The sequence below is a fragment of the Cryptomeria japonica genome, chromosome 6 (genome assembly GCF_030272615.1).
Source record: "Cryptomeria japonica chromosome 6, Sugi_1.0, whole genome shotgun sequence".
Taxonomy (NCBI): Eukaryota; Viridiplantae; Streptophyta; class Pinopsida; order Cupressales; family Cupressaceae; genus Cryptomeria; species Cryptomeria japonica.
In genome coordinates, this window is record NC_081410.1 from 533717302 (window position 1) to 533738781 (window position 21480).

General features: G+C 40.0%; 1 protein-coding gene across 4 annotated transcripts in view; it reads left to right on the forward strand.

Annotated features, from left to right (window-relative positions):
• The window catches only part of LOC131067996 (uncharacterized), a 60807-nt gene that overhangs the window by 35760 nt on the left and 3567 nt on the right, over nucleotides 1–21480 (forward strand). The window lies entirely within an intron of this gene.

Below are 21480 nucleotides of genomic sequence, written 5' to 3' on the forward strand. Positions count from 1 at the left end.
AGTCAAGATCCCCCAAACTAACACCAACCAACCTTGCATGTGAAGTCGTAGCTCTTTTGGCTCTACATTCCATCGTGCTACTAGACTCTCTTTGTACACAAGTGTCTTGCGCTCAATGAGACACAAAGCACTATGTACGACCACAAGCTTCTCTGCTCTTTGTTCCTCTTAAGAGAGTGGATGAAGCTGTACGTAGACCAATTCCTCTCAGCAGTTGAAGATCTAGAAACCTCAGATAGCGAATGAGTTGCTAGTGTGGTAGTCAAATATTTCTAACCATGACAATTCCACCGCGAAAGTGGGTCCTCTTGCGCCATAGTTGCTATATCCATCTTAGTTGCATCTGAATAACCCCTAAGAGGAATATTTGGTCCACTTAGTGCAAATTGTGACGACATTTTTAGCATCATACATCTTATCAATGCACCTAAAGAACCTTACTTTCACCTCATCATCCTGAATGGGTGTAATTGTACCTAGCCTAGCCTTGTACCACTTAGGATTCAATGCATAGGCAGCCATATGCAAGGGAGTGTTGAGCTTGTCCCATCTACATTGAATGATTGGCCAAATGTGCTCATTGTAGAATGCTCAAGTGGGGTCCTTCACTTGCACAACAACCCTTATCTGGTCAAGCATAGAATTGATGCAGTCATACACCTTTCCAAGGGTAGGTGCATCCCCATCTCCATATCTGATGACCTGGAAATTTGGGCAATGATGGCAACCATGTATTTTGCATCACTCCAAAACACGCCACTCTTCACTATCTCCTTCACCCTCCCCTACTTTGTCTTGGCCTCGACCCACCTATTCCACTCTGTTGTCACAACCATGAGTTGCAGTGCCTCTTGCAACTCAATCATTCTCACCAAGATAATGAAATAGGATGCATATCTAGTCTTAATTGGTTTCAAGAACTCCTTCGAGAAGGTCTTGAAGAGTGCATGTGAAGTGTGGTAGTTGCAGATAAACATCTGCACATCTCTCACATTGCTGAGCACTCCTCTAATCCACTCAATCTTCCCCATGTCCTTGAGTGCATTGTTCATGGTATGCACACAACATGGAGTCTGTTGTGACCTTTTTCACACATCGCCCATTGCAAATAAGGACCCCCTTTTTTTTGCTTTTTAGGGTTTTGCCTTGGTGTCGCAACTTCTAAATCACCAGTCTTTTTGCAATGAGGAGTTGGAGTTTTTAGAGTGGTCATCCAAGTCAGATGGAGAAATCATGCTCAGAATAGTGTTTGGATGTCACGGAAGTGCTTAGAAGGCTCGAAGGACGAAAATCGCAATTGCTTAGGGTCAATTCTGACACCTTCCTATTTTTGTGGGATTTTGCTTTTTGGCACTTTGGGACCAATCCGGGAAATATTTTTTTCACTTGTTTTTTTTTGCTTTTTTTCTTTTTCCAGCTTTTTGGAAAGTTGACCTAGGATTGGGTCACTCAGATGATGTAGAGCCCCAAGGAACAAAGGCTTCTCTCACAAACTCACTTTACAAGACCCTCAATTAAGGTCTCAACATTCATAGATTCTTAGACAATCCTGACAACAACATGAAAGGACACCTCTACACTTTCCTTTATTCAATGGGGCCCTATTTAATCCATAAACACTCATGGAGATACAACTTCTCACATCAAGTCTCTCTTTGACACCAACTCTCCTGTGGTCACTTGTGACCAACTTGGGTTATAACACATCCACCATTGCAGAGCAGGTATGGACCCTATAGAACCTCTTGTCCAACTCTAGAGACATTGATTATAACCAAGACCACACCCTTTTGTTTGTACAAGTTCAATGAAGGAGACTTGCCCTCTACAAGATGCCTATTCCTAGTAGCCCTGGTTTTGAGCCTTCAAGGGCAAAACTTTAAAATTCTCTTAATGACACCCCACACTCTTGACACTTTTAGATGCCCCCTTTGGTGACACAAAACACTTCCAAAAATCAGACCCCAACTCTTGCATTGACAGGGTCAAACACTGCTAGCTACAGGAGGCCTAATAGGGCTTTTAGGCCACTTTTACAAAGCAACCACACACCAATGGCTTGATCTAAAGACACCAATGTATGGGAAAGGTCTGCACACATCCCAAAACACCAAATCCATCGTTATATAGGGTCCACCACTCTTGTTTCTGCTACTGCACAATTTTTTAACAGTCAAAATCGGCTAGTCACACGAGGATGCCTAGCCTAGGGCTTGATCGCAATATTCACCAGTTCAACGACCCACTCAGAAACCTTGAAAATCTTAAAGTACATTGTCTCCCCTACCATTCCCCAGATTTAAGCCAATTTGGCCAAAGGAATGAGGGGTTAAGAAAACATTTCCTCGGAAACCCTGGTTTTGGAGGGTTTTCAGACCACCTTTCACAAAAATGCAGATATCTTGCTTGTTTCTCAGTCTTTGCCTGCCAAATCAAAGCCAAATGAACATCAACACAGAGGCCTATTCAAATCAATGATTTAGCCTGCACATGGAGTCCGTACAATGACCGTACAAGGCAATGTTACAGCAAATTTGTGTAAATTTCTAAGTGTTTATTGAATTTGATTGCTTACTTACATCCAAAACTTCATCAATCCTTTCTCCTTGACCTCCAAGGCCTTAAGAAAGGTCTCTCAAACCTCCTCAACCGACTCCAACTGAAATTTGAATTAGGTAGCCGTTGAAGGGAGATTAGTTACAAGTTGATAACAAAAGTTGTCATCCAAACTTGACAACTTTGCACAAAACTTGACAATCTATGACACCTGCCTATGTAACCTATTAGGACACATCATAAACCTTACAAATAGGCCACATAGGAGCCAAAATACAATGCTCGCCTCATTTAGGTATTTTGGATGTCATTTGACCATGGTTGACCAAATAGGTCCTAAGAAGTTCACACTACAAAATGCCTAATCAAAACAAAAATGATTGGTCTTGAAAGACCTTATTACAACTTAAAACATTCAAGGAACCTACAAACACCTCTAAAAGCCTTCATTGCTCCAATGGTCTTCAAAGCCTGCAAGGTGCCCCTGCACCATTAGGCCATGGCAACAGGGTTCTTGTCTTTGAAATCAAAAGTTTGTGTCTCCATACAAACATGAATTGTTGATCAAGAAAATTCCTCATCCGCTCAAGGTGGGAGTTTCCAACATCCAAGCCATCATGAAGTCCGCTCAAGGTAGGAGTTTCCAACGTCCAAGGCATCATGAAGTCCGCTCAAGGTAGGAGTTTCCAACGTCCAAGGCATCATGAAGTCCACTCAAGAGAATGTCCAAGAAAACGTCCAAACAAGGCTCAACTCCACCCAAGGAAAAAATCCAAAAAAATTGGCTAAGTGTTGATACCTTGGGGAGAAAAATTTAGAAAATTGGCTTAGTGTTGATATCTTGGGGAGAAAATTTCAGAAAATTGGCCAAGTGTTGTTACCTTGGAGAATAAAATTTCGAAATTTGGTTAAGTGTCAAGGAGATTCCCTAAACAATGAGAAGCTCCGCCCAGCCTTGGCCTGCTGATCTCAAAGTCCGCCCAAGCAATGGGCAAGCATGGCTTGAAGTTCATAAAGTCCACCTTGGAGGAATGAGAGAAATGTCTTGCTAAACATGAAGTCTGCCCTCCCAAACAAGGATTGTCCAATTCAAATTGAACTCCGCCCTAGCATGAAAGGTGAAATGGCAAAGGTATCTTCAAGTCCACCAAGGAAAAGCAAGGTTGGAGAAGGCAATATCTAAGTTATCCTCAAGCTCGCCATGCATAGTGCCTAAGCAACTAGCAAAGAAGATGGCCAAACACTTGTAAAGTCCGCCTTGGCACAAGACCAACCATACACCAACTCCACCAAGGAAAGAATCAAGGGAAGTGGCATAAGCATGTCAAAGTCCGCTACCTCTAATACACAAAATGGCACATAAAGTACAAACTTCGCTCAAGCATGGCTTAAAGAAGGCAAACTCCACCAAGGAAAGAATAGAGGGGAGATGGCATGCCAAGTGCCAAGTTCGCCCAACACTTGGCTTGCAAATGTTAAAGTCTGCCAAGGAGAGATGAAGAAGAATGTCTTGCCAACCATGAAGTCCACCATGGCAAGATGACAATGTCTTTGACCACTCAAAGTCTGACCTAGACATAAAGGAGAATGGCATGGAAAATATGAAGTCTGCCACGGTTTATGGCCAAACAATGATGAAGTCTGCCATGCCATGGCTTAAGGAAAGTGAAGTCTGCCTTGACATGTCGAAGAAAATGTCCAACCAAGGTTGAAGACCGCCTTGGTCAAAGTGGCATGAATATGATGAACTCTGCCCAAGGAGAAAACAAGGGCAATGTCTAAGACAAGTTGAAATCCGCCACGAGGGAGATGTCCAGCCAAAGATAAACTCTGCCCAGAATAAGGCACAATTTGGCTTGGCATATGATCAAATTTGCTGAGAGGAAACAAAAAATTGCTAAGTGTGGAGTTTTCCACAACAAAAGAGTCAAATTTTGACTAAGTGTTGGAAAGGAAACAGGAAGAATGAAGAAGAATAAAGAGGAAAAGTAAAGAGGAAATGAATGAAATCCTTGTCCAAGGATGGAGTTTGTCCTACTTAACACAAACCAAATTCAGAATTGAAGGCAAATCCACAGGCAAAGTTCGTCCGAGCATAGAGATGGCCAAAATCTTGGCTAAAGTTGAAAGGTTCGCATGAAGGCGTTACAAAATGAAATTGAATAGCCAAAATTTGGCTATACAGATAAAATTCCAATTTCCTCCTGTTGACGTGTATTTTGTACACAATCATACACAGAATAAAATACCGACAGGCATCTTATCCTCTCTTGAGAAAATAGTCTCTAACTGCTGAAGATCTGCAAAAAGGATCAGTTAGATGGACTCCAAGGTTCTTTTAGTGGGGTCTCCACGTGTGGACAAGCTTTTTAGTGGTATGATGTGATTTGCTGTTTCCTCCAAGGCGTCTTACGGATTCCAAAAGTTCGAAGATTTACTAAACTAAAAAGGAACTTCAAAAAAAATGGCAAAAGGACAGGGTTTAAGGAAGTCTAATCTAGCCTAACCCTATGAACGACTTAGCATGAATGAGATTTGGCAAGACTCAACTAACTTCAATTTTGCCATAAGGTAACAACTCAATTGAAATTAGTGCGATCTTCTAAGGTAATAATGGTATTCAATGCATCAAAGACCAAGGACACTACTACGAAGGTACATATCCTAGATGCGAAAATGCTTGAAGATTAAGGACTCAAAATGTTTTCCAGTCGACCACGCAAGGCGTTCCTACAATCAGCAAGAAGCTAGTGGTTTGGATTGCGAATCCTACCAAATATCAAATCTCACACTTAGCCTTTCAAATTAACAAACTACTTTGATTGAGCGTGATTCAAGTACATCCAACAACCATGAAGATAACTTAAGAAATTTGCAACAAAACACCATAACTTCAATATTTTATTGATTTCCAAGTCATCATATACAACAATTGCTTGAATTTCTCTCTTCAAGACTCAATCTTGCTACAAAATAAAAATTGCTTACAACTCTAATCTCTCTATTTCACTCTTATCTGACTATTCGACTATTAACTAACTGCAAATGAAATGAAAAATGGGGGTATAAATAGCATCCCCAGTTACAATGAAAGGTCCAGATTGAAAGTAAATCAATGGATAAGATCATGACACCTAAACCCTAATTAGGGTTTGTTACAAATGACCTCCTTTTTACTGAACAATATTAAATACATAGCCAAATATTAAATTTGGCACAAAAATCTAGGAGGTATCAACCAATGAGAAATAAGATGTCATGTCATCTGTAACAACCTTTCATCTAGAGTCTTATTCCCTTTCCAATTCTCTTTCTTAGCATATGCAATGAATTTTGTCACGATTCCTTCGATTTCTGTGCTTGGAATCTCGGGAAGATTCTTGATACTCTCTTCTAAGTGGATAACCTGATCAAATGCATCTAGAAGAGCTGTGTCCCAAGTAGGTTCAAGTTCCTTTGTTCTATCAATCAGGAGCATGGTGGCATACATCTGATCATACTGCTCATCTGTAACATCTGCGTCCTTGCGAAAAATGATCTTGATTCTATCTTCAAATTCTTGTAAATCCACATCTGTCTCGACCTCGATCCTTCTGCCAAGAATGGTACGAAGTACCTCAAATACTCTGTCCTGGATCGGATTGATCACCTCCTCAACTTGACCACATCTAACACTGATGTCCTCAAAGAGAACACTCTTTATATGGAGTAAGGTTGACCACTGAAACAAACTGTGAGAATCACCTTCTAAGATCCTCTCTTGTGCTAAAATTCTTCTGGATGTGTGTCTTATAACTTTCAAGACAGGGATGACAACGTCCTTGGTATGGGCAAATGCAGCTACTGTTGCCATCAATTTGTGAATAATCTCAAGAACTTGGATAGCCTGATGGGTGATCTTCGACATCCTTGTAACAAACTCAATGGCCACCGTGTGAGATCTATCCATCCAACTACATGTACGCTGGACCATATTCCTGAATCTTTCTGCTTCATTGATTGATTGAAGGGGCAATGCCTGCAATGGTGATCTAACTGGATCCTGACGTCCCAAAGGTTCATTGATGTGACTGAAATATGTCCTCCATGCACCGACCTCTTTCTCAAGCTTTCTATTCTTTTCTACTTCTTCTCTAAACTTGTCCTTCAATGCCTCAAATGTGTCGGTGGCATCATCTAAAGTCTGCTCTGCTGTGGACGGTCCTAACTCAATAGTCTGTATATGATAGTCTTCTGCTAGGATCTCACCCTCATATTTGTCTGCTGCCGGTGTAGCTATCTGCAGTTTTCTAGATCCAGTCTCATCTCGAATCATCTTGGACATCTTTGTAGCCTTCTTCTTCTCTGTTGTCATATGTGAACGTCCAACAAGGCTCTCTAAATCAATTGCACTGTCCTCGTCCTCAATTACGATCACCTTAGTCAATCTTTCCTTCAACCAATCTGGGATATTTGATCTTGTCTCTTGAACTTGAATTTCTTTATGTACTATTTCTTCTTGTCTGGGAGGAGATGTTACTTCATTATCATTATCTAAATCATAGTCTTGGAGAGATCCATCGGATGAAACATGCTGTACCTGTCCTTCTTCCTGTCTGTCATTCTGTACCATCGATTCCATGGACTCTTCCACTCGAATTGTTCTATCCTCTGGTCTGGAAGAAGTACCTGGTGTTTGATCTTTGTTGGCACCTTGCTTTTTCTTGGAAGGCTCTTTCTTTTCTGATCTTTCCTTTCTCTTCGAACCTCTCGAATGGAGATTGCCCTCACTGGCACATCGAAGGTTACCTTCACCTGAATTCCTAGGATTAGGATTGCCTTCACTAACACTGGCTCCACCTTCGGCTGGCTTTTCTTCCAAAGTAAAAGACATGGCTATGCCTTGTTCTCTCAACTTCTGATGCTGAACGTCTACCCATCTGCGAGTACAAGACAAGACTGGTGCCATCAAATCATCTAAATCCACGGCCTCGGGCTCATTCCAATTCAAACTTATTGTTTTGCTTTCTCTATCATATGAAGATTGGATGTGCCTGCCGTTGTCCTGAGCTTGGTCGGCTACTCTGTAAATCTTACATTTCCTGATGAAATCCAAAGGCAATCTAGAATGTATCTTTCGTTTCACTTCGAGATCATCTAGGAGATTCATCATAAAATCTTCAATCTGGTACTCATGTCTAAATCTTCTACCGACCGTCTCCTCTAAATGTCCATGTGGATCAAAACTATTCCTCCAAGCAAAAGATGAAAAAGGATACAATGCTAACTCCTTCTCTGCGTCATCCATGGCTAAGACATTAGGACATACCTCAACTGAATTACCCAAAATAATAGGTACCTGAACTCCATTCTGATGTCTGTGTCTGAATGCCTTCACATATGCTGCCAACTGCCTTGTTACTTCAAGTAACACAATTCTGTCTGTCGGGTGCCTCGGCAACATGTATGGAGGTAAAGGACATCCATACACTCTAATGTAAGTGAACTTGGGAAACTGAATGAACCAAGCACCGTACCTCTTGATGAACTCCTGGGCATCCTGAGATAATCTGTTGTGAATCCCACCTTGCAACGTCCTTGTGATGTTCATCGTGAAAGTATCATTGATTAACTTGTAGTTCTTCCCTGGTGGATGATGCAAGTAGGTATAGGATTCACAAACTCTGACCTCGCCGGGTCCTCTTCCAATCACTCCCCTGTGAGATAGTCCTGCGTACTCAACGCTCCTGATTAAGGCATAGATGACGTATGAACTCATGTGGAAGGACTTAGTAGCCCTGAGTCTTCTCAACTGTACGTCTAAGCAATGGCTAATTATCCTAGCCCAATGTATTGTACCCTTTCCTTGAACAATCACCTGGATGAAGTAAAACATCCATTTCTCAAAATAGAAGGCATGAGGTGCTCCTGTAACTCTGTTGAGCATGGTGATCAAATCTCTGTACTCCTCTTGGAAATCAATCCTGTGTGGTGTGTTCGGTACTTTGCTCAGACGGGGACGACTCTTAAGTAGCCAGTTCTTGTTGATTATGCTTAGGCAAGCATCTGGATCATCATCGTACACTGATCTGGCTCCTTCAATGCTCTGGAAGATGGAAGGCTTCACTTACGGCTTCCTCTGAAAGGTACGCCAAAGTGTTTCCTTCATTGGACACAATTGTCCTGGACTGTGGATTGTAATGACGGGCACACTCGATCATCAACTCGTGGCACTGAATGGCTGGAGGAAAACCGGCCGCCTTAATGATGCCACTCTCTATTATTCTCCGGGCGACAGGTGATGGCTTGCCGATGTAAGGGACCTCTCGGAACTTCTTCGTGCTAAAGTTCCCCAAGTTGGTATCTCCAATGTTGCTCCACTTGGACACGATCTTGGTCTCCACTTCTTCGGTCTTCTGATCTTCTTTCATGAGAGCCGAGCGACTGGTGGATGCTCCCGCCTTTGGGGTCGCCATACCTACACAACATTTCATTATAAGAAATAGATTTTGCAATAATTAACGTAAATAAGAGAGATAAATTTTAGGAAACCTCATGATAAGTCTCTAGAGTTATCATTTCCTAAAATACAACGATTGAGCCAAGAGATTCAAAATTCAAAATTTCAAAATTTGAAATATGACGATGAATGAATAAAACAATAATAATTAAATCGCCATACCTCGATAGAGAGCTAACTCTAGAATGCAAAAACAAAATTTGCCTAGGCAAAATTGAGGTATAAAGTAATCTTCAATATGATCTCCTCAAAATTGTCTTCACCACCTCCGGAGAGAATGTGATCTTCAATTATTGCCTTGGACGTGGTTTCAAATGGATCTTCAAGTTCGCATAAACAAATCTCCAAGTCCTTAGCAAATTCGCCTTAGGCGTGGTCTTCAAATTCGCACCACCTTTGGTCTTCAACGCAATTCGCACTCCACACTTCAAGCACGCTTCGCACTCCACACAAGATGATACTAGCGCCACCTTTGGATGAATGAAACTCGCGCCACCTTGGATAATATTCGCACTATCTTTGAACACACTTAACACTTTCCTTCGTCTTCCTTAATTCGCATGTAGAGAGGTAAAATAATGATGTGAAAATAATAGTTTTCACCCCCCTATATATAGCGCTCTCATCGATTTATCCCTTAGGCCGACTTGATAAAATATAACAATTTCAAACGATTTTTAAATGATTTGCAATGACATAACAAGGCCGACTTCCATATATGAGCGCTCTAATTCGATTTTTTTATTAATTAATTAACTATTAATGCCTTGCGTTTTTTAAATGAGAATTTCGATTTTAAATAAAGGCAAAAAATAATTAATAAATGTTTAACGCCATATTAAATGCCAATTTAAATGGATTTTCAATTTTTAAATCGATTTAGCATTTAAGGAAATTTGAATTGTTTAATTTGGCGCCAAAAATATGAAAATAAAGGGACGTACCTCATCGCTCTGGTCCCTTGGAGAGGGACAGGAGCGATCCATGATCTTGGTCTTGATTCTTGCGTTTTCAACGTTTAACTCCTTCATTTCTACGTCCCAAATCGATCATCTGGTGGTCCTTCGATTTTGAATTTCTTTCTTGTGCGAGCAAGTGCATCTTATGACCATCATCGCCCTGGTCCCTTGGAGAGGGACAGGAGCGATCCTAAGGTTTTTGCTTGAAATTCTCCATTTTGGTACGATCCTTTCCTTGTATCATCTTCCAAATGCTTTTTAAAACCTTGTGCGTCCTTGTCTTAACGTGATTCTCAAAGAATGTCATGTGTTTTGTCTAACATCGCCCTTGTCCCTTGGAGAGGGACAGGAGCGATCTCCATGTCTTTATGTTCATCTTGTATCTTTGACCTTCGAACCTTCATTGTAAGGCGAACAATATCATTGCTTGTGTCCTTTGCGCTTATTCCATTTGCTTTTGCAAGGTACCTTCGATGTTATAAGGATCATCGCCCTTGTCCCTTGGAGAGGGACAGGAGCGATCCATATTTTTCTCCTTGATCTTGGCGACTTTTAAACTTCGATCTCCTTTGCAACGTCTTCCCAACGATGTCCCTTACACTTCCTAACCTTGCTTCGCCTTGATCTTTGAAGGAACGCGAGTGTTTTGATAGTATTGCCTTGGTCCTTGTCCAAAGGACAGGAGCGATCTTGATTTTTTCACGTTCAATATGCATTTTTGACCTTCGATCTTCCATTGTGATGTTTTCCAAACGCCATCCCTTGTCTCGCTTAACCTCGCCTTGTTTCGATTTTGGAGGAATATGAGCGCTTTTGATAGGATCGCCCTGGTCCTTGTCCAAAGGACAGGAGCGATATGAGCTTTTACCTTGATTAGCAAGGTTTGGACGTTTAAAACTCTTGTATGTTATCATCAAATGATGGCTTGAACCTTGTTTATCCTTATGGAGTCTTGACTTAGCACGTACTTGAAGCAAAACGAAGGATCCAAAGCAAATCGCCCTGGTCCCTTGGAGAGGGACAGGAGCGATATGGTCCCTAAGTCAATTTTGGTGATTATTTAACGTTTGAAATCTTCATGCATCACCCTTCTACCTTTCCGTGGACCCTCTAAGACCTTGCGAAATCTTGTCCTTACGTAAATTTTGCTTGAAATGGCTAATACATCTAACATCGCTCTGGTCCCTTCTTGAGGGACAGGAGCGAAGTTCATCATTATGTGCTTGTTCTTGTTTTTATCAACTTGCCATCATCTTCATTACGTGAAATGATGTCCTTTCGACCTTCTTGGCTGCTCGAAACTTGTTTGCCTTTTGAAATTTACGCCATTATGGAAATATCGCTCTGGTCCCTTCCCATGGGACAGGAGCGATCTGGGTCTTGTGGCCTTCATTTCACTTTGTCATCTTCCAAATTTATATTCAACGGACTCGTCCTTCTTCATTCTATTCGCCCATGCCTTGACATTGTTTGTAACTTTGCAAAAAAGGTAATTATATCAAAAATCGCTCTGGTCCCTTCCTGAGGGACAGGAGCGAACTAGGCATTTAACACTGGTATGGACGTCCCAAAAATCTTCAATTTATATTCAATGCGTTCATCTCATATTCTCCTTTGTTTTTGAACGTAAACTTGCCTTGACCCTTGTCTGGATTTTGCAAAATGAAGGAAATCGCTCTGGTCCTTGGGAAAGGGACGAGAGCTACAAGGTACCTCGCCCTGGTCCCTTGGAGAGGGACAGGAGCGATTTGGTCAATATAGGTCATTCTCCTTCGTTTCTGCATCTCAAATTATATTCATTTGGCAAAGCATCTTCCTTTGGACGTCCTCAAATTGTTAAGTTCTCGAAATCTTGCAAGGACAAGACGAAATTTGAATTGTAGCTCCGGTCCTTCACTGAGGGACAGGAGCGATTTTCCTCCTGGAGGCATTTCTGTGCTCATGAAAATCTTCAATTTAGATTCAATGGAAAGATCTCGTCGTTCTCCATCACTTCAAACGTAAAATTTGTCTGGACTCTGCAAGGATGATGAGATATTTGAAATTGAGCTCCCGTCCTTCACTGAGGGACAGGAGCGATTTTGCTCCTACAGGCCAAAATAACAAGATTTTTCACATTTTAACACTTCACGAGGCGAAAACAAATCAATTCCAATGCCCAGGATCAAAATTCAAAAAAGTCAAAATTTGGTCAAAATATTCAATCAGACAAAAATTCATATTGACGGTCAACACTTAGACAAGTTTAAGCTCTGCATGAACATTCCAATTGAAAATTAGACCATTTTGGCGAAATCATTGCATTCAAAATTTGCATTCTAGAAAAAAAAGCTCAAAAGCTCTCAAAAACGACTGGATTTTGGCTTGAAAAGGCAAAATTTAAAACCCTAAGGCTTGGCCCTAAATCCAGACGACCAACCGACTAACAAAACCCTAAAAACGAAAGCGAAAACGAGCGAAAAACAAGCAAAAAGAGGGGGTCCCCATTTGCGATGGGGCGATGTGTGAAATGGTCACAACACCTCCATTGTGGCAAAAGCACAAGGGAGTTCTTCTCCAAATTCAGGGCACTTGAAAGAATTTCAAGGCATCAAGAAAGAAATGTCCTCAGACTAGGTGAAAATATAGAAAAAATTTCAGACTTCTTGAAGGATTTCATCTCCTGAAGAATTAAAGACAAGCTCCCAATCGGAATCAAACAGTGACAAGAAGAGTATTCCAAACAAATTTCCATACTTAGACAATTTCTTGACACAAATTAAAGAATTCAGAGAGGAAATCCAAAGGGATAACATCAATCTAGCAATTAGGAAAGAAAATTTTATTAACTTGAAGTCCAGACATTTGCTCCAAGGGGAGATTTTCGGACCTCAAAGATTCAAATGCAAGTAAGAAGAAAAGATCAAAATTTCAGAAGCTAGGAAGACATCCGACATGTTGAGGCGGCACCTCGTCATCTTCCAACCAATCAAATTGTTCCAAGTCAACATGTCTAGGTTCAGTGAACCTGAATTATCCATGGAGGCTTCTAGAAGGCACACTTCACAATGCAGCAACTTTCTATTTTACTCTTGGTTTATATTTAGCAAGAAGGACAAGTGTCCCCAAATGTAATTTTCTCATTGGCCGAGAGGTAGTTAGTTGTAACAAACCCTAATTAGGGTTTTATTTTGTAATCTTGGTCGTTGATTCGAAATCAATCTTGGCCATTGAATTGTAATTGAAGAGCCTATAAATTGAGCTCGCCCCTCATTTGTAAAACATGGGAGCATGTTCCAAAACATGTTGAGATAAGTAAATTGTTGTTTACGACTGCCAAAGTAATAAGTAATGCATTGTTCAAATTGATGGTGATTACTTCTCTTATTTTGGAGTTTGCATGGTTCTTATCCCTCATAATAGTTTAGATTTTATTTCATGTATGTTAGACGAATGCAAGATCTGATAAGTATTTGATTTATGGTGAATCTTCCGCTCATACTTTTGATGAACATATGATTTTTGTTCATTGTGTGAAGTTAGTCTGAGCTTACTTTGTGGATACCTTACTTCTGTCTGGATGAATATTGTTTGATTTGATGGTAGCTATTCATGATGTGAAAATTATAAGCACACCCCTTGAAGATTGCACCCACTTTGTGTAGTTGTCCTAGCGTGGCGAAGCAAAGCGTGGTTATTAGGTTCACCTAGTCAATACTAAGACCTAAATGAAGTCCACGATCCAAGACCTAAATGATAGAGCTTCAGTGTCTAGACCTTCATTGTGAATTGAACGAGCCAAGCGTAAGACCCCCTTGTATTTCAGCAAACATCACCAAGGAAGCTATCCAACATAAAGTCGCCCGTATGCACATATAAACCTTGGAGTCACTGTGTGGTCTTTCTTTGCAATCTTGGCACACGTAGTGATTTTGTTCAAGAGAGGGTAGAGTGTCCTTGACATTTTATTCTAATGTTCATTGAATGATAAAACGTACACCAACAGAGTGCAAATATGTTTGTAGGCTGCCTCAATAAGTTTCCTTGTAGCTTTGCACACATGTGCTGCATTTGTGTTTACTTGGACCGCATTTTGTAGCCCAACCTCCTCAATAGCCTCCTTGAGGAGCCCAAATTGAAAATCAACATCTTGTGATGCCCTGTACAATCAACTGCCTTGAGAAAGTATGGGTCTTATGCACATGTAACCTGCCAAACCAAGTTACACCACAAAGGTGTAATGTCCCCACTTTGAAATAGAATTTAATAATAAATGATAATAATAAAATTAAAACATTAAAAACTAAATTAAAATATAAAATAATATAATTAAATATGATTAATTAAAAATTAATAAAGTTAATGAGAAGTCAAAAGACATGAAAGAAAAAGTTGCGACTCCCTCAACAATGAGATATAAAAGGGAGAAGAGAACCTCATTTGAGAGGGGGGATAATTTGGAAATGAGAAGTGCAGATCTGATTTAAATAAGTGCACATCTGATTATGGAAGGTTGTGTCCCTTTCAAAGGGTAGAAATAATAAAGAGTTGCACTCCTTCAAAGGGTGCTAATGGTGAAAGGGTGTGTCTCTTGCCAAAGGGCATACATGATGAAGAGGTGTGACCTCTCCCTCAAATTGAGAGATATAAAGGGAAGGAATCAAAAACATCTAGTGACATCACCATTGATCAGATCAGATCAGAATTGTTATCAAGTTACAGGTAGTAACATTTGTGTTATTGATGGTATGCATGGGGATAGTGGTAACAGTGATAGCCACGTTGGAAGCAAAAACTGTGGAAGGAATAGAGCGTGCCCAGCATATCCAGGATACACAACCGGCAAGTGAACGGTAAGTGGTTTGCCCTAAACCGTAGAAAATACTTCGTGAATAATGCCGTGGAATTCGAATCATACCGCAAGATAAATTAAAGTAGAATAGCCGGTAAATAACAGAGATACATTCTAAATTAATATATCAGAGATGCATTTAGAATCAATGTTGCAGAGATACATTCAGAATTAGCATAATAGAGATCACTCAGAATTGTAACGACACTTCTAGAGACAGAGATACACTCAGGATTATAATATAATAGTGATATATTAGTGATGTTAAATAACAATTACCATAAGATTGTAGAGATACACTCAGAATTAAAACAGAGGAAATAGAGATTGCTTCAGAGGCAATTTACAGAGCTAGGGATCATTGAGGCATTTCAGAGCAGAATTATATTTAAGTCCCTGATAATGTCTACGATGATTGCTCCCTTTAAAGGAGCCATAGAGACCAGAGGGCAGAATTGAATGCCAAGATTCCAAGAGGAATCCAGAGAGAGATTCATAGGGAATCTCTTAGAGACAATATATATATATATTGTAGAGGTCAACCATATGCATATGATAGAGATAGAGAAGCTTGAGCAGGGGTGGGATCTCTGCCAAGCTTTGAGAAAATTAATGATTTCACTCATTAATAGAGATCCCAAATAGAGACCTTAGGAGGACGACATCCTGGGTTGCTCCTAACTGAGAAATATTTCTCAATAGAGGGTTGGGTCAATCCAGGTAAGGTCCAACTGAGTATTGTATCCTTTTTTATAGATAACAATAAATTAGCTTAACATTATTTGTTAAATATGTAGAATAACGTATAGCATTCTTTCTTGTATAATTGCCCAAACAAATATATATGTTTAATTATCTTTCATATTGTTTGTATACTAACGTTTGTTTGCAGGACTTGAACGCCAAATAATCCAATCCCCAACTGGGAACATTACAAAGGTTGCATTTCCACTTCCTTGTGCCACCACTTGTCCCAGATGTGCTTGGTACTTTTGATGCAATCTGTTTGAGAGGAGACCTAGGCTCAAAAGATCCTTTAGCATATTGTGCCAGTAATTTGGAAGGGCAATCTGTACTAGCTATTGCACTTGCCATGGAACTAGATTGGGCTCAAAGATCAGCCCCATGGTCAGCCCCCTCAGTCTCAGGTTCATATTCTGAATCATTTTCCCTATGAGTGAATTTCTATCTCATCCTTACTCATTTCATGAGAGCTCATTGTGACACTGCATTTCACAAAATCAAAATGAAAATAACTTCAATGTGCACCTAGTTTCATCCTAGTTTAACAAAATTTAAAATCACAAATTTTAAAATTTGATGTTGAATCTTGAGGACAAAATGATGAATGAATCATTCATCATTTTGCCCTTAAGATTCAACATCAGATCTGATTTTGACAGTTAAAGAAAGAAAAAACGACAAAAAAATTTGAAAATCAGAAAATGAAACAAACAAAAAACAACAAATCACCTACCTTGTACTTGGAAAATTTCTCCAAGTTGCTGTAGAATCCTCTTCCTCTTCTTTCTTGCTTCTTGTTGCTTCTCTTACACTTGCACTCACTCAACCTATTTCTTTTCACTCTTTTATTGAGTTTTCTTTCCTCTTCACCTAGCTGTTAGAAAAAATCAGAAAAACAAATGTGAGAAAAAGAGAGAATTTGAGGGGGTTTTATAAGGCATAAAGGGCATTGATGGGGCCCACATCAAATTAGGGTTCGACCCTAACCCTAAAAATCCAAATTTAAAAAAAAATTTAAAAAAATTGCACTTTTTAAAAATTGGTGACGTGAGATGTCCAAACGTCCTCAAGACTGCTCGAGGGATGCTTGTGCATCCCTGAGACATCTCAGAGACACCTGGCTGTTTCGCTTGTCTCCTAACATACTGGTGGTGGTGGCGGGACAGAAAGGGACGCCCCGTCCCCGTCCTCGCGTCCCAGAGACGTCCTCGTCTTGGAAATGTGGGGCTCAGGTGGGGAATGTATCCCCGTGTTTCACTAGTATCAAGGAACAGTTAAAGCAGCATCTAAGGTAGTATGGCTTCAGAGCATGCTTTTTGACATGAAAATGTCTCAAATAGGGCCTTCACCCTTGTTCTATGACAATCAAGGGGTGCTAAAGTTTGCCAAGAGTCCAATCTTTCATCAGTGAACCAAGCATGTAGAGCTTCATTGTCACTTCATTCGACAGCTTGTTGAAGATGGATTTGTGGTGTTGCATAATGTTCCAACTGAGGATCAGACTACACACATTCTAACCAAGTCTTTGAGCACGGATAAGTTTGTAAAATTCAGGGGGCAACTTGGTGTAGTTAGTAGAATGACCATTAAGGGAGGGTATTAAAGTAATATTGTTATATTGTTATGCTGCTATAATGTTATTTAGTCTTTTAATTAGTTTAGTTAGGTTCTTTTTACTGCTTTAATTCATGATTATTTCTGTTTTAGAAACATCATTTGTAATCTCTATTTAAGGAGTCTTCAGCTCCTTTGTTAATATTGAATAACGAATTATCATCTCAGTTATTGAATCTCCACTTCTTCGAATAGGAATAGCTAATTTATTGGGGACTTTTTTTTTGGTCGGTAATATAGTGATTTTATTAATAATAAAAATTTACAAAGTACATACATGTGTAATAAACCCTATATCCTTCTGGCTCTGCAAGAGCAAAAACTAGAGCCAACCCCTAGCTTCTACCCTATCTACCCAGCGACTTCTGTACATTGCATCTTATGGACAGGAAACAAAAATTTTCCATCTGTACACCAAAGCCGTGCACCATACATTCGTATGCATCCTGGCCTTATACAAAAAACAACTTACCATAGGCGTGGTTCTAGGCTAGACAAAACATATACAAAAAAGCAGAAGATGGAAGACAAAACATCTTTTGTAAACACCGCTTTGCAACCAAAAAACAGAGAGGCTGACCCCAACAGTGAAAGGCATGCAAAAAAGCCACCAAAATTGGCCGCCACCTGAACCATCAGTCATTCACATTCTTCTCGGTCTCCTACCCCGACGCCTCCTTCCTCACCTTCTGCCATTGGTGCCTCTTCCATCATTCACCACCACCAGAGCACCACCACCAACTGCCTCCCTTTGCCGTAGAATTTTTTTAAGGGGATCCTAGGCAATGAGTGCCTCGGCACGACGTTCATCACAATTAAACCCAGTTGGTCACCTCATGAATGGAACCAATTCATGCAGCTCCACCATTACAGGGTCTTCAAAACCATCACTCACATCATAGCCTGCCCCTGGGATCTGCCCATTCAAGCACAAAATTTAGTCCCACCAGCCATTCATCGCCAATAATCAACCTCACTACCCAAAGGACATTATCAGCAGTGTCCCCCAATTCCAAAGCCCACTCAACCACCATGGTCATGACGTCCATGTTGGTTCGATACCGGTGCTTTGCGTCCAGGAAAACCTCCCCCAGCAGCATTTGCATCAAGCAGATGAATTCATCATCCCCAAATTTTTTATTGGGGACTTAGTTTGATACAAGTTCTCTAGTTTGTTTTACAGTGCTATCCTCATAAGACAAATTCAGGAGCGTTGAATCCAAAAGATAAATAGTTTGATCCAAGTTCTCTAGTTTGTCCCACAATTTCTTAGTGGCATCCTCATAAGACAACATTCAGGAGCTTTGAATCCAAAAGACAAATTAATAGTAGATCTAGCCTTTTTATCATGTTTGGCAAAATGATCTGCATTCATTCCCGAAAGAATGAAACTAGTTGTTACTACTCATTGTTCATGGTCTTCAAGCAAGTCATCCATCTAGAGCTTCCAAAGTTCAAAGTTTGTGTTGTTAATGTTCTCTATCTCCATTTTGCCAATGTTGGTTATTTCTATACCTTGAAAGTATGATCACCTATGTAGAGCTCCCACTCACACAAGGGTTAATAACAAGGTTAAATATATTTTTCTCCCACAGTTTTAAACCAGCTATGTTAGCTCTGGTATTGAATGAATGGGACCTGCACTAATACTATGAGAAACAATGCAAATAAGTCTGGATCTAGACAAATTTCAGCAGCATAACATAGACAACACAAGATTTACCTTGAGAAAACCCTCATGGAAAAATCCCTATCACAATGGTACACTCAAATGTATTATTCAAACAAATGATTACAATACAAGAAGAGTCTCAATCCTATCATTGGAAATGCTCAACTTTGTCTTCTGGAGTCGATCCAATAACATAACTCTGCAATAAAATTCCTATCACAACAGCACACTCAAATGCATTAATCAAACAAATGATTACAATACAAGAAGAGTCTGAATTCTATCAGTGGAAATGCTCAACTTTGTCTTCTGGAGTCAATCCAATGACATAAATCTGCAATAAAATTCTCATACAATCTTCTTTCAAGCCTTCTATTTATAGACCAAGGAGATAGAGGAAAATACCAATGGATTTTCAAAATCATGAGCCAAGCCTTGGTCCAACTAGTCCAAGTTGGGTCCATGCACCTCACAATTTTGACTGTTGACTCCTATGATCAAGGGGTCCAATGTAACTCCTAAGTGCTCTATGTAGGAGCACTAATTGCAGTTACAACCCTCTTACACAACTATTTTTTAATTTGGCAAAGATTCTCTTCCTAGTCCACCATTTAATCCTCATTTCAATGCTCTCTTACAACTAGTGGTGTAGTGTGTTATATGAGGAATCTTGAGATTCATTCGAATGGTGGCACCTAATTCCACAAGGGCCCAAAATTACAACAAATTACAATAATTAAATAACTACAGTGTTATGTCTCCTGGGGTTTTCAAACTGATAAATCACTTTCAGAACTAAGATTTCAACTAAAATTTTCATATCAACAGCATTAACATCAGCAAAGCAATGATCCCAAATAACTCAATGCTTCAAAAGAATTCAATTTCGATGCACAGTCAAATATTAAAAATCAGGGGTCAGCGGGAACTGTTCCAGATTCGTTACAAGCTTACAAATGCTGCTGAAAAGTGATTGCAATGTCTGAATGTAGTTGTCCTTAGTTTCCTAAGTATCTAGCTTCCTCAAGTTGATCCAGATCTGATATGAAGGTTATGGTGACCTTGCTTGAGAGTGTGGAGCTCTGAACTTAGTGACTGGGACCTTTCTTCAGTGATCTAAGGCGTGATACGGTGCTCTAATCGCCTTGACCCTGCAGAGTTGGATTTGAAACCCCTTGTGACTTAAGGCTGTAGATGATCTGCGCCTTCCATGGACTAAAATATTGCAGTGGTCCACAACTAGGCTGATGAAGTAAGTGTATTTTGCTGTGTCTGTTGCAGGCACTGGGAATCCACTATTTTTGACACAATACGCCTGTAGAAACTTTCCCAATGCACCTCTTCAAAGCCTAACAGCTGTTGGGTATGTACAGGAAGGTAGAATGGATGGCCTGATGACTACCGTCACCCTGATGTAGACCCTTAGGATAGGCGGTTGCCTGCTGGACAGACCTGTTCTGAGTTAAGCATTGGAAACATGGTCTGAAAATGCAATTTGAAACAAAAAAGTTGACTTAACAGAGTTAGGGTTTGTGTCCTAACCTTTTAGGCAATTTGAGGTTTTCGTCCCAGCTCTCCTATTAGGAATTTCTCCCCAAAATCATAATTAAATTCTCTGTAGCTTGCATCCAGCCAACAAAGCATACTTATACCTTCTTGGAAAATGGTGCTAGGGCCCAAACTAGGTTGACAGCAAAGGAAGTAATTTTGTTTATTTATTAAATTATGCGCAGGTCTTAAATTAGGCGCCCAATTTGAATTTTCAAATATTTTATTTTGTTAATTAATTATATCTATTTAAATATTGCAGGCGGTGTTTAAAAACACACTTAAAAAATTGTTGGAGATTGACCTAATCTAGGGGGGTCATGACAGTCCTCCCTTCCCCAAATTGCTTGTCTTCAAGCAACTTCAGGCTTGGGTGCTAAAAAATTTCCATTCCTTCCCATGTCACATCCTCAAGTGGAAGATTCTTCAATTTCACCAAATAATTTGGAATGACTTTGTTTCTCAGCTTCGTTTCTCTCAGATCAATGATAGCTTCCCGTTCCAAAATCAATGTCTCTTCATCAGCAAGTGATGGCAGCTCAAATGATGATGTAACCTGCTTTCTAAGGGCCTTCTTCAAGCATGATACATGGAAAATATTATGAATTCTGCTGTTTATTGGAAGTTCCAGATCGTATGCAACCTCACTAATTTTTTTATGACCTTATCAGGTCCATAAAATCACAGCTTTAACTTCTTAGATCCATTTCACTTGAGGGAAGATTGTCTATAGGGCTGTAGCCTCAAAAATACCATGTCTCCCACCTCACAACATCTAAGTATTGCTGAAACAAATCTTTAGCACCTGGTAATTCTACCATCCAAAAGAATCAAATCCATGAATGAAACAACATCATAACTGTAAAGTGCCCTGAAAAAAGTCATACCTATAGACATGTGGCGAGTAGAATTATAGCAGCACTCTCCAAAGTGCAGCCATTTGACCCATGCTGTTTGCTGCCCTGTAACATAGTTCTTCAAATAAACTTCTATCCATTTGTTGATAAAAAAGAGGTACGTGAGATCTTACTTTCTCCATTTAATTGAACTCGTAACC